At 38.6% G+C, this 15010-nt stretch overlaps 1 protein-coding gene across 3 annotated transcripts in view; it reads left to right on the plus strand.

Annotated features, from left to right (window-relative positions):
- LOC121506876 (synaptotagmin-2-like) overlaps positions 1-15010 on the plus strand; it is a 63239-nt gene that overhangs the window by 19547 nt on the left and 28682 nt on the right. The window contains exon 1 of one of the 3 annotated variants that reach the window (XM_041782854.1): positions 10855-10979. The exons of the other annotated variants lie outside the window; for them this stretch is intronic. The gene's annotated coding sequence lies outside the window, so the exon portion shown is untranslated. Of the gene's footprint in view, positions 1-10854; positions 10980-15010 lie in introns of those variants that run through there. 3 annotated transcript variants of the gene reach the window in all.

The following is a 15010-nucleotide window of genomic DNA, read 5'->3' on the forward strand; positions in this document are numbered from 1 at the left end:
CTTTAGACTAAATGACCGATTATCTTGAGGTCATTAATGATAATAATAATAATTATATATTAGGCATTAGGTCTGGCATCTATTATTCTTTGCCTTTCTAAAATCAATATAAACTCTACTGATGTAAAGGCATTGTCTTACCCTATATCACATTTAACAAGACATCACTACATCTTAAACCTTGATAAACTGCCCAGTCCTTACACATACAAAAATAAACAGCATCACCCTGTTGACCAACTGCTTTTTCCAAGACACCCAGACACTGCAGCTGATGCACGGGGCCAAACAGAACCATATGGTGCGTTTTGTTTCCTGTTGTTGACGCTGCAGTTTAATGGGCCAGAGTGGAGCTGGTCCCTTAAGTGTGTGTGAGTGTCTGTGTAGAAAAAGAAAGTAGAGAGATAGAAAAGGCCAGAGAGATAGAAGTAAAGGATGAAAGCAGAGGAGAGAAAGAAGTGAAGCATGTCAGGAAATGGATGAAGAGTGTCTGCAGCTGAGTGTCGGACAAACTGCCTTCAGCTTTGTGTTTCTCCGTTACACCCCTGCATTGCAGCACTCCCTGCAGGAGCTTAGAGGTTGCAGTGTTTTTTCCACATCCCCTCTGCTGCCTCAGAGGAGACAAATCATCTCGATCAAAGTGTCCCGGCACACTTTGGCACCAGCTGTTCTATGCATATGTTTGATATCGGGGGGCTTTGATAGCCGTTTACGTCGCTCTTATTGACGTCCCAGCACAGCACGGTCCTGGGGCCTGACTCATCCTATTGAGAGGAGAGTGGCTCTAGCAAAGAGAGAGGGAGATGTACTCATTCACAGATTCAGGGAAGAGCTGAGTTGGAGTATCCCATGATGCACTGGGAGTCCAAGTGAAACCATCACACTGCACTAACAGTTCTTTGGCTGCATTGCGACCTTGCACTGAAGTCTGCTGAGCATAAAAGCTGCTGAGTCAGGAGGTAGTGAGTTATTGATTCTGGTCAGGAACATTAGCTGATTAAACCTGGTGACCACGCTCCAAATGATGAGCTATTATTTTCAGAAAGCACCGACCTAATCAATCACATTTTAAGAATTTACTTTATACAAACAAAAACTATTTCTTATTTTTCTTGATGCATGTTTGTTAAAATCTTCTGACATTCTAAGTCTATAAGCCATTATTGTATTTGATGTTATCTCAGATACATTTTATAAACTATATTTAATGAGCAGAAGAGGAACAACAACTTGCATACACATTAAATGAACATTTTTATAGCAACACGTTTACTTGGAGGATGATCAGATGGAAGTTCTCTCTGTTCCATTCATTATGGGTCAATGAGAGCTATAAAATATGTCTTAGTGAGCATGTGCTCCTCTGAGGAGTGAACTACATAGTCAGAGCTCAACATGCAGCTGTTGTCGAGTCAGTACACAGGTGCTTTTTGACCACAGGGGCGTTCCTCAGGAACTAAGAATCTTTTTAGGAACTCTGTGCTTTTTGATTAGAGAGACCAGGCTCTCTTTCCCCAGAACTGTGGGGGGTAGGGCTGCAGTGCTCAAAACTTCTGATTGGTAACCAGCCAACAATGCTGCTGACTCAGAGATCAGTGATTCTCAACTCATGAAGCATCAAGACTGCCACCTCCCTAACCACAAATCATGACTCAAATTTCTTAAATTTTCAATCATAACCAAACAATTTTAATGAAAAATTGGGAAGTTTGGACTTGAAGTAGAACAAAAGATGCAATGGAACAAAGAAATGGAGGTATACATTTCAAAATAAAGCATATTATGAACTAACTGCTACACATTTTTACCCAGGCAAACATCCGGGAGCCACTGAAAATGGCTTTGTGACCAGCTTTTTGTCCCAACCCACCAGCTGAGAAACAAAGTCTTAGATGACCACAAAATGTCTTCAGCAACCTTAACCAAGTCCATTTTCTAAGTTTTTATAAAGCTTTGGATAAGCAGGGCCTAGATGACTGAAAACATACAAAGATTTGATAAGATAATGATAATATATAAAATATGATAGTAATGCAATAATAATATTTTTTTACATATAAAACTTTATAGAGATTATGTCTATTCCAGGACCCGGAGCTTTGATGACAACAAAGATAGAAAAGATGTAAAAAAGAATATTCTGATTTAAATTAAAACTACAAATACAGTTTCTGCCTAAAAAATATTGTTACAATTATGTTAAATATTAGATCTTTCGTAACTGAATTATTGTTTTTGATTGACTGTGATGGTGACTTTGTCTTCCTGAAACCTGGCTGTGTTATAATGCCTGATTTACATCTTCCTGAAACTTTAGTCCTTGGTTCACAGACAATAGCTGGCCAAAGGAACAATGTAGTTCCTGGAAGAGAAGGTCCGTTGACCTTAAGGAGCATCTCTGTTGTTGGTAAAATAAACTTTTTCTGAAAGTTGTCAGGAGAAGAGAAAAATCATCTTTGTTAGCTTCTTTGCTCTTCTTTTAATGAAGCCTGGCGTTGGTACATGGAGGACATGGCAGTCATACGCCTGGTCATTATCAGCCGACGGCCAGCTGATCCTTATTATCGCTTCCCAGCTCCCACAGCCAATCACACCTCATATCTCTAAATACAGCGGGGTATTTAAACACAGCATACTTTTCATTAATCCCTGTTTGCACTAATGCTGATGCATTAATGCTAACCCTGCTACTGCAGGCAAAGCTTAACCTCCTCCACCCCAGCCTCCTCCTTTATAGCATAAAGCTTGCTACACCCTCATGTTAAAATTCATGCTACTATGGATGAATTGATTTTGAACTGTTATCGTATTCAATACCGTTGTCATTAATGTATCCATCCATATGGAGGTTTCTAGCAACACACTGCCTGGACGGTCAAAGCATGCTGCTTGACTAACCCAGGGAGCATTTTAGAGCAGAGTCTTCTCCTCCAAGTAAAACTGTATTTCCATTTTGCAATAAAATGGTAAAATGTATGACGAGAGTGTTCCTGACTGAATAAAGAAATGTTGTCAAGAAGTGATGAAACTGCCACTATAGCTACATCAATGTTGATCTCTATACCAGCCTCTTTTGTATTCAGGCTTGCAGCTTATCTGTGGCTGTAGCTACAGCCTCTTTCTCCTTAAATGGCAATGATTGGCCCGGCCATTTTCTGACTGGGAACAAAGTGTATAAGCTTGAAGCTTTGTGAGATGGATCCGCCTGATGTCAGACATGGCGTCTGACCAATCCATCTGCTCCGCAAGGTTAGCACACGAATGAACGCCTGAGCAATTGTTGGTTTGTTGCTTATTTAAGGGCACTGCTTGGACCAGGGATCCCCCTAGATCCCAACCAAAATCACTACAGGATGAACTAAAACCTCTTGTTTTGAATTATATGGAAGCTAAGCGTCCATAAATTTTTCTTATTCCATTTTTCCAGCCTAAGAAGTCTTTCTTTGGGTGTTTTCTTCACCTATGTATCTCACTATCTCAGAATAAACAGGTTTTCCTTTTGAAGAAAGTAAATATCAGTTGATTTCTTGAGATAACTAAATTTATGAAAAGCTTTTTTACTTGCAGTTTATCAAATCTTGAGATAAAGCTGTATTTAACATGATAATCCAATCCAAAAACTGGCCATCTACCCCCAGGGGGCACAATGCCATGACAGGAGGAGCTGAACAGTTGATGACTTCAGCACTGCAGTTCATTGATGCCACCTCTGATTTAACAGTGTGGTTGCAGTTCTATTCCAAGACATTGTCTACATTTTGGATTAGAGTGGAAAAGGAGTACCCACTGGTACTCAGGAGAACTCTGGCCACATTAATCCCTTTTCCAACTTCCTACCTGTGTAAATTTGGGTTTCTACTGTTCAATCAAGACAAAATATAAATCAAACCTGGACACTGAAAATGCATTGAGTGTCAGTCTCGCAGCTGCATTTGAGATTTGAGAATACGTACCACAAAAGCCCACAGTAGTCACTGAAATTATTGAAGGACTGGAAATAAACATCTGAAAGACATTTACTTAGTTTTTATTTTCAGGGAATTGTCTTCAGAGTGTGAGATTTTAATCCTCCATCTCAGGCGATGGTTGTAGTCACTTCTACAATTTTGAGGTTTTATGTTGCAGTAAATTTTTAAACAAAATTGAAACTTATTCACTAAAATTGTGACTAACATTGTGTTTGTTTTAGGTTAAGTGTACCCATTAAGCCCACCAGAATTGAAGTTCATGTATTTTTCATAGATTCTAAGATGGTTTATAAACATGATCATTTGTTAAAATGAAGAATTAATCTCTCATTTGAAAGTATATTTTTTACTTATGCATATTTCAAAGAACAAATTAAAGAAATTTTATGAATAAAGTCAAAAGTCTGGCATGGGCTTATATGTAACCGAAGCACCATTTAAGCCCATCTGTGTTCCTAATAAGCCCACGGCCACATTTATTGACAGAAATTTAAAAAATTCTTACATATTTTAGGTAGTAAACACATATTAATGCAGTAACATGCTATACATGTTAAACACAATTTATTTTTTGAACTTGGATTTAATGTTTGGCTTGTAAAAATGGACCTCCACAAACATGACTAAGTAGGCCTAAAACTAATTTTCAATGGTTTCAGAATTTAACATTTCAGTGAACATTTTATTTAATATTGACAAAATTTGATTCAATATTGACAAAATGAAAAAAAAAAGTGTTTGTTTTTAAAAGTATTAAATGACATTATAGTGCATCAACAATATCTTATTGAACTTGGATTTAATGTTTGGCTTGTAAAAATGGTGATTTTAGGACAGTTGCTGTAATTCCTCCTTTTTCTTGGCATTTTTTCTCACTGTAAACAAATTATTATGCAAAATTAATTGACATAACGATTCTTTTGAGCAGTGTGTGATCTGTGGTGTACTGGTGTTAATGAAGTTAGTGAGGTATAACAACATCCAACACAGGATTACAGTGAAAAGCTATCAAACCTCAAAATGTCATTATTTCCTATTGAAACACATAAGATGTGCTTAAATGGTTCTACAGTGACTACCAGGGAAATAAAGATAATATGTTCTCACCAAATATCTTGTTCAAAGTTAGCTTACGCTAGCTGTTTTTTGGGTCACTGTACCATTTAAGCCCACCTTGGAAAAAAGACATTTTTTGAGAATATTTCACCCACCCAAACCATTTTCTGTGTCTTAATATGAAGATTTATGTAAAATGAAACAGAAAACACTTAGTTTGTGTACTTATCATTTTTAATCCTTAAGCAGTGTGTCTATCAGTAGGGCTACATGTATTGACTACTGATTCGCTCGCTACGCTAGCTAGCATGACTCATCTTTTCACATAAAACTAAATAGTAAGAAATGACAAAAAACTACCTGTTTATACACAAAAAACAAATCAATAATCTCTCAAGTTACATAATATGAATGTACTTAACAAGTCAGTGGCTGAAAATAGTTGAAAAGAGGTTCTTTCTGAGGGGTCCCAAAACACCAAAGTTTTGAGGCGACTTTATCTGAGCCTCCTTGAGACTGCACGAATATAGGCGAGCCTTATTCAATATCGACAAATGTGATTGGTGTCAAACAAAAACTGACATATGATTAAGAAATTGTGTGATTGGACAAAATAATGTATAGCATTATACAGGCCCCTCTTTTTTTTTTAAATTGACTTCAAAGTTGCAAGTGGGCTTAAATGGTGCCTGGGCTTAATGGGTATGCTTCCCCTACTTCTTCATATGTTTACTCATCGAAGTCGTGAGCAGGGAGGGGTCTCAGCAAAAGGGGGTCCCAGCTTTAAGAAAGTATGTGAACCACTGATCTGTAGGCCAGACAACAGAATCTCATGCAGCCATAGTCCGAACTAATGAGGTGTGTTTGGTCTGTTTCAGTGTCTTTTTAGAGCTTTTGAGACCGAGGAGAAGAGATATAGAATTTGAGAAAGAACTAATATTTGCTATAACAGGAAAATAAATTGAATAAAATGTGTAGATGTCCACTGAGGGCTTTCTTGAATTCATTCTAAACTTAGTTCTGTACCAGGCATCTACTGATCCACTCCCACTACATTAATGGTTATTTGTTTGGCAACATTTCTGTCCATTTTTTGGTTAAAATTTTGTTTGAAAATGCATTCTGTTTAAGTTATAGTCTCCTTTAAGTTATCTAAGTCACAGTTGTTGCCAAGGTTTCTCTTTGAATCATGCAAATTTACAGTGAGTGCTGCCATGCTTTGCAGAAGGGCCATTATGTAATTACTGTCTATAGAAACTGTCCATTTAAATAGCTCTGTTGACCAGTGAACAGAGTCCTTTTGAATTTAAACCTCAGAGTTTAAAAGGTTGTCTTCTTTGTGAATTTATTTAACCAGTTTGAACATCTGTCTAGACGTCTTTTGTTCCTCCGTCTGTCACTTTGTGCCAGTAATGTAAAAGCCTCTAAGGTGTAAAAGAAGAGCCTCTGAGAAAATTTGGCTCCATCTAAAGTAAAACAAATCTGCCTGCCAACATCTTTTAATCTGAGTCATTAACATGATTAACTCAAAGAAACCTCTGCAACCTTGACACTGCTGCTACATCAACACATTACCTAAAATAACAAACTGTTTAATTTTTAATCAACAGTTTCTGTAAGGAGTGAACAAATAAGGTTTTATAAGTAGGTCTAAGAGGTCCTAGAACATGGATCCTGTCACGTCCTCACATAATTAAACTTTTTCTAAATTGTTTTCATGTCTTTTCAGATGCAGTAAGACCAGAATACAGGAACAGGTCCAGAGTAACTTTGGTTCAGCAGTACATCCCACCATGTTTGATTTAATAACAGATATTTAAAATTGTGAGACATGTCCAGCTATTTTTTAGGTTACGGTCTTTCAACATGTGAGAAGATCCGATTAAAGTTGATTTTTTAGCCTCCTTTTAAACAGGTAAACATGACAAATGCAGTGCTGCTCACTACAGGTAGTTAATAAAAGACTTAGTAAATAAAAGACTCACACCATCGGTATGAAGAAGGTAACAATAATTGGGAATGGTGTTGGAAATGCTTCTTTAATTTTCATGAAAATGGTTGTTTATTCAGAGTGTAAGGGCTGAACTAGTGGCAGAGAACTCTTACTGTGTGTTACAGCCTACATAAATATGTAAAATCTGTGCTACAGCTGGGTTTTTCCACAGCCTGATGATGCTAACCTGGCATGCTGGATAGACTTTCACGTTTCCATTGCATGTAAAATGTCTTGCATCCATCTGGACTGCCCATACTCTGTGTTTGGGAAGGGCAGAAAGCGTTGAAGAACATTACGGAGGCAGACTGAAAAAAACATTCCGTCTGTCTTGTGTATTATTGACCAATCAGAGTGACAAAGCATATGACATTAGTGGGCATGTGCAGCTCCAGAGTGAACTTGCCACAGTAGCTGGTTGTCAACTATTACTGGAATCAGTAGGTGAGACAAATTCATGCCATGGCCAGTTTGGAGAGAGCAAAAACATTTTTCCCATCAAATAAAGCTTTTAGTACAGTTCTTTGCTCTTCTTTTGATAAAGGAATGTGGTGCAGTTTTGATCAAAACGGAGCATATCTACATCAGCAGCCCCTGTATATAGACTTTCAGTATTACTACCGCCTCTTTCTCCTCAAATGACACTGATTGGTCTGGTACTTTCTCAGACTGGACACAATTGTATTTTGGAGTCACAAGATGGATCTGCATGATGACAGACATAAATTAAGGCCTATCCATGTGCTGTGCTACGTTATCAAGCTGCTCAATGCACACTGATTCTTGGAAGTCAAAATATTGGTTGGGAATCACAAGGAATGGATGAAAGTCAGTATGCTGAAGTTGTACATAGATCTGCAGGTATCATCAGAAAATCTCTAGGTACATTGGATATGATGCTGCCACTTAATGGAAAAGACTTTTTTTTTAAAGGTTGACAGATTTACCTGGCATAGAGGGGCTTGATATCACTATTTAGTCCTAAAGACCTTCTTCCACATGCTTTTCTAAATGAAGGCCTTCAAGAGTCTTGAGGTTCACAGCTGTTTCATGGTGGCTGGGTCAACAATCTTGGATCAGAAGCAGTATCTAACGGCTGCCAAATTGTTTTGGCTTAAGTATGTTTTTAGAGAAGGGCAAATACTTAAGTAGGGTACTTTACCTAGCTGCAATACAAGCTCTCCTCTATAAAGTGATATTACAAGTTTCTAGAAATACTGCCTCTGTGGTTAGTATTTATGTTGATTTTAGCCAAATATGTAAAGTTAAGTAGCTAAATGACTGCTCCCTGTCTTAGCCAGGACACTCTTGTAAATAAGATTCTTGATCTCAGTGAGGTTTTTCCTGGTTTCTTTACACTTGCATTGTCTGACTCTGCTCTTACAAACTTTCGATGGAGGTTTTTAATCATTGTTTGATGCCGTTTCTCTGAGCTTTTTTCAACTCTTTGCATTTATGTGTCACAACTTCTGGGACTCAGAAGAAGCTCTTGTTTTTTACTTTCCATTTTGACTGTTTTGCTCAGAACAAAACTTTGACATCTTGATAGCACTTCACCATGCAGAAGCCATTTCTTGCCTCCCATGTGGAGGTCCTGGGTGACATGCCATTATCTGCAAACAACATATAAACCTGTGTAACGAACAACACTGTGTACTACTATGCATAAGCTCTTATGGCTCCACAGTTACCCAGGACCTTATCAGTACTATTATCTGTTCTGCCAGCTTCTTTCCAGGCAAATTTAGGCTTACATCTTCTAACTCTGTTCAACAAGAAGAGAATCATTTATCCCTGACTGCACATATATCTTTAAAAAAAGGGCATATTATGAAAAGCATGCTTTTATTTTTTGCACATATTTTCTGGAGTGTCTGTGAACCCACAAAATGGGAATAAGCGAACTTAGTCCTTTAGCTGTGGTCAGTCTATGTCTGAAACATGAAATCTCAGGGTCTTTGTGCCCATTATTACATTACTTTGAGCCACTATAATAATGCCTGCCACTTACCTGGTATCTCCACCCATAGATCTCTACCCACAGCCATGAAAGCACAGAGCTATGCTCTTGTCTGCACACCCCATGGAAGAGAGGGGCGAGGGGAAAAGGAGCTCATAAGCATCAAAGAGACAGACCACAAAGCCAGCTGTTCTGAGAAAGGCTCTTTAGAGCTGGTTAATACAGGGTCAGAAACCTGCTCTGGGCCTTGATCCATATTATAATTGACCAAAGCCCAGCACAGGCGTTTCATTTAGACTACAGGAGACTGATAAAGTAGACATGATGTGCCAGCTTAAAGCACTGGAAGTTATCCAGTGTACTGTAGTTAGTTGTATGTTTTTTGTATAACAGATCCAGCAATACAATCTACAGCTCTACAAAAACAATCTCAGGTCTAAAATTGCAACCAGGCAGCTTCGTCTTCCTAACTTCACCCCTGTCCTTCACCTTTTCAGATCCCCTGATGTTTTTGACATGCCCACTCAGCGCTCGCTTTCATTTTAGTTTAGTGTCTTGCAAATAGATAGCAAGGTCAGTTAGCTCATTAACACTCTCAAACACTCACAGAATCAGACAGAGAAACATCCATTAGGCTTTACAAGAAAATTGTACTGTGAAGGCCACATTGAAAAGTTTAAGTTAAACTTTTTGGGTTATAATGCTTGTAACTGTTACTTTTACTAAACTTGACAAAGCTACTGAATATATATGCTGTACTCACAGCTTTGTACCACATCTGAATTTAAAGTGGGGTAAATGGTTTGCTGTGTGATGCAGCATTTTAATGTGAGATCCCTGCCCCCTGCTGGCTGAAGCGGCTCATTGCATTGTAACCTGAAGTAAGAGGAGCCACCTCACACTGACTTCTGACAGCTGCTGGCTAACCATGAGCACACAGGAAGGTATTTCCCCAAGGAGACAGAGAGAGGAGAGGAAGAGAGGGAGGCATTTGAGGAGAAAGCTGGGGAATAGATTGAAAGCTGGAAATGAAAGGGGCTCAAATGTGTGCTAAAGTGACTCATGAGGGACATTTACATGCATTTGTCAATTTGAAATGCAAAACTGATGTAACTTCAGGATATAGAGCATTAAGTTTTTAACCAAAATCTTCACATAATACATGTATTTATTAGTGACAAATCAGCTGTTACATATTGTAACTGATCTCCCATGATCACTACAGCTGTATTTATGTTTGTTTTGTAACTGGAGATGATACTTTGCAATCCACTCACTTCCAATTATCATTGACAAGCCTCCTGAGGGATCATTGAAAGGCAGACAGGTTGACCTAATCATTCACGGTGTCCGTTGTTCGTGCTGGATGCCTTTAACGAGGGAGACTCTCTCCGGAGGGTTATATCACTCTTCTGAGATCAATTTTTGGAGATCCAATTAATTGCATGAGCTCAGTGTGATGCTACTGTGTGGAGCTGATGTAGTAAAGTCAGCACAGCCCTAAGAGTTCCTACGATCTCGCCCCTCCATCTCTGATCTTTGCAAACGGTGGCTTGACTCAAACACAGCCCCTCCACCCCTAAATGCTTGTGCATATTGATCTTTTACAACTGGCCTCCAATGCTAGACCAAAGAGTGGCGTGCTGCAATCAGCTGTGTGAGCAGCATCACAAATAAGCTTGGAGGGAGAGAGAGAAAGAAAGAAAGACAGAGAGAGATGGAGACAAAGAGGTAAAAAGGCTGCGTGCATGAGCAGGGAGAGATAGAGAGAGAGTAGGGAGGTGTGTGTGGAAAATGGGGGAGATGGTGAGCACTGGGAGAGGAGGAGGAAGAGGAGGAGGAGGAGGGGTGTAGTGCTGCAGTGGAGAGAAGTGAGAGGAGACTGCAGTCTCTGCTTATGGGAGAGATCAGACTATGTTACCACAGCTCTGAGGGACTGAAGCCCATACAGTTATTGATATTGGATGGGCCTCCTCACAAAGGGGAATACCACATCTGACTGGTGAGTTCTGTTTCGAAGATCTTTATTAGATTAAGATGCAGTTATGTGGCTTGAATAAAAAATCAAATCGCACTAGAAGATTGCTTTTCCTACAGCATCTTTTCTGCATTTTCAAACTAAAAGACTCATTGAAAACTACAACAATGCAGTGGTTTTCTTTAATACCTGAATACCGTTGTGAATCAGGATGTGTCACTGCCCTTTTTCCCTGTTGAGTGATGCTGGCCAATGTTGAGCTGTAGAAATCAGGCAGATAAGGACTAAGTGCTAATTACATAAAGGTAAACACAAGGCTTAAACAAATAAGGGAGCATATAGACCTGTCCTGAGGTGTTTTGCAGTCCTAACCACCCATCATTTGAATGCAAAGAGAGGAATTTGCTAAGTTTTGGAAGTTAGAGAGCTGACTTATTCCTGAGTTGGATAAGGAGTGCAGGAATTTTCTGAAGTTTTTGCTCATTTTGTGTTTTATTTGCTGCAAATATTTCTTTTGCAGGCATAAAGTTGTGTTTTTTGGTGGTGTGTGTGACTTGCAGCTAAAATTGAATCATAGCCATCATACATCACAGCAGAGGAGAGCAGTCAGCATGCATCTCATGCCCGTACCCACTGCTCAGGCAATGACTTGACTCTGGCCCTTGTCCAATTTCTTATTTGATTGGATGGTCACCTCAGCTATAGTCTGGTTCTGGGCAATTCTGGACCTCTGATGGACACTATCAGGATTGCTTAGCAACAATAATCTGCAGGCCCACAGCATACAGGGCCTCTCTCTCTGCTCCTGTTATACTATATGTGAACCGCACAAATCTGACCACATTTCCTTTACCTTGCAGCAAGAGTAGTCCTCCCTCAAATACTGGTGCTGGAATGCAATACTTATTGATCTGTTTCCTGTGAGTCACAGAAGATGTGGTTACATCATGAGTGCTGATAGAGAGGTCTGAGGTCTGTAGCTTTACTGACATGTTATGATACAGATGTCCTCACAGGCACTCTCAGATTGTCTGAATTCGAAAAAGAAAAAGTCAGCAGTTAGAATTCAGTGTAAATTGTCCTTATTTGATATATTAGCTCTTCTGTAAGTGTTTGAAACTTTGAAACCCTGCATGTCTTTGTTAAAGCTCGAGAAAAGAGATCATTGATTTTTTTTTTTTCCCAGTTTCTACTTGAACATTTTTATACGTGCAACAAGAAATATAAGATATGATAAAATGATAACTGGTTAGTGAGACAGAAAGATCAGGTACTGTGATAGATGTGAAAAGACAAGTTCTTTTTCATTTTTTTAACAACTGTATAGTAAATAGTTTGACTTAGGAAGACTTAAATATTTAGTGGAATGAGCAAATTTGCTTTAAATCAGTATCTCTGCATGCTTGGAAGACTTTCTCTCCAATGAGCTTCTGAGTATCAACACATTACACCTTCTTCTACTTAATAAGGGACTGATTTGCAAAGGTATAAACAGTAAATTAAAAATATTACTTTATCTGTTGACTGAGTCACAGTTGCCCTGAGTGTCTGTATAGGAGGTCCAGAAATATTAAGTTTTGTGATATCTCAACACTGTCTCCTTTTTGTAGCACTCAAGAAACTTCATGCAAGTCTAGCAGCTTTTCACAATAACATATCCAGGGCTCGAGACGGCTGTTTTGGCCTGTTATTCAAAATTCTCTAAAGTACAGGAAGCCATATGTTCTTGCTCAAGGTCTCCACAGTCCATCTTAGCATCTACGAGCAGGCTTTTGATTGGGGATGCACATTCATATCAGTATTATATGGGTATCTACGGAGCCCGGGAGGTGACATGAAAGTGTTTTTTTTTTTAATACAAATGTGCAATGTAGTATCTCGCGCGTGCGTTTTATTATCTCGTGTGTGCGTTTTATTATCTCGTGTGTGCGTTTTATTCATATCTCGTACGTACGATTTCTCAGCATCTCGTGCACGCCTTTTATTTTCATGTCAGTGCGAGATACTGACAAATCGCACGTACAAGATATGAATAAAACGTACGCACGAGATACTAAATCGCATGTACAAGATAGTAAATCGCACGTGCGAGATAATAAAATGCACGTACGAGATAATAAATCGAACGTGTGTATTTAAAAAAAAAAAACAAAAAACATTCATGTCACCTCCTGGGCTCCGTAGGTATCAGCAGGTGTTAGCTAAAAAAAGTGAGTTATTGTGTCAGCAGATATGGGAATTAATGCCAATAGTTTGGCTATGAAATCTGTTCTAAATATTAGCCACATGAACCAACCAAACAGACCTGCAACAGCCAAAGTCTTTTTCTTCATTTATCATGAATATGAATATGATTGAATATGATTATTTATTATGACATGTGCTGCTGACCTCTTGGCCAGGTCACCCTTGTAAACGAGGTCCCGATCTCAATGGGTTTTTATCTGGTTAAATAAAAGTTAACTAAAGATAAATTTTAAAAAATCATCATTCTTTACTCCTTAATGTGTGTTTTAATTTGATGGCATTTGTTGATTTTTTCATCTTCAAACTATAAATTGTGTGTTTAAGGACTTAGTTTTAGGTCTAAACTACATTCAAATATTGATATCAGTATTAGTTAAAATTAATTTGTAAATATTGGCATATCAGATATCAGCAAAATTCCAGTATTGTGCATCCCTAGTTTTGCTCATTCTGTAATTACCATCCACATTAAAAGTACAGTGTGTAACATTTCGCCTAGTAGCATTTAATGGAACAAACTTGAAAAATTAAACATAATGTTCATGAGCAAGTCTGTTTAGATTAGTGTTATTTCACAGAATATATACAGTTGTTTTATTTATATCAGCTTTGAAAAGGCTTTTATTCATACATAGGGAGTGTCCCCACAACAGACTCGGCCATCTTGGATTTTTGCATCTTGCATGTTACTGCAGTACCAGAGAAGGGACCAAATAACAAATGTCCTTTTTTTTAAGTTACACTGGTTTTGGTCACGTAAAATGAGCTTTGCCATCTAGAATCTGCCTGTCGGATGTCACTAACATTCCTGATTTTACTCACTGTACCTTTAAAGATTTGGAAAAATTAACACCAACAGTAATTAATAGATAAATGGATTAACTGACGTTTACCCAGCTCTGCTAATTTGGTTTTCTCCTGACAAGCCATTGATTGAAGGTGAGCTACTTGCATTTTCCCTCTTAGGCCACATTTACATGACAGTTTCATGTGTCTGAAAATGAACAGTTCTGAAAGCGGGCTCTAGAGTGGAAACTGGAGAACAGTGCCATCACTGCTGTTGTGGAAACTGGCAATAAGAGTTCTGCTTGTGCCGCTCAGTCCCAGTCAACATTTTCTTCAAATTGAATCACTTTGTAGTCCAAGGTTTCCTGGAGTAGCAACCTGACCTCATCATCTGTTCACACAGACATTTGTGCATCAACCATTTTTGTATGTTTACAGTCCAGCTGTGCACATGCTTGTGTTGTTTCATTACAAAGTCACACTGCCAACTACTGGCCTGGCATGTACACTACAGCGTTTTTCAGTCTTTTTTGCACATACTGTGTACCAAAATGCAAAAAGAAGTGTATGGTTGTCATCAAAATGTTGGAGTGTAAGCATGAATCCTTTTTGAAATGTAAACGAAAACTCACAGATTCTATAGTAAGTGTATATATGTATGTTTTAATTTCTCCTAAATTTTGTGCAACTTCATTCAACAGCAAAGACTGGTGGAGAGCAAACCAAGATACATGTGAGCTATGATTTTAAAAAATCTGGGTTATTTGCCAATAGGGGTGTAACGAGATCTCGTGCCATGGGATCTTGCGAGATCAAAACATCACGAGATGTCTCATCAAAGTGAAAATCATCTTGCGGGATCAATATTGACCTGACATCAGGAGCAGCAGCTCTCCTGACAGAAAACAAAACCTAACTGGAAGTTATTAAAGATCACAACAATGCCATGGACACTTTAAAACTGTTGGTTTGCCAGCTCCGACCCCCACCCCTCCTCCGCGTGCGCTCCTCGGGCCGTATAT

The sequence above is a fragment of the Cheilinus undulatus genome, linkage group 3, assembly GCF_018320785.1.
Source record: "Cheilinus undulatus linkage group 3, ASM1832078v1, whole genome shotgun sequence".
Taxonomy (NCBI): domain Eukaryota; kingdom Metazoa; phylum Chordata; class Actinopteri; order Labriformes; family Labridae; genus Cheilinus; species Cheilinus undulatus.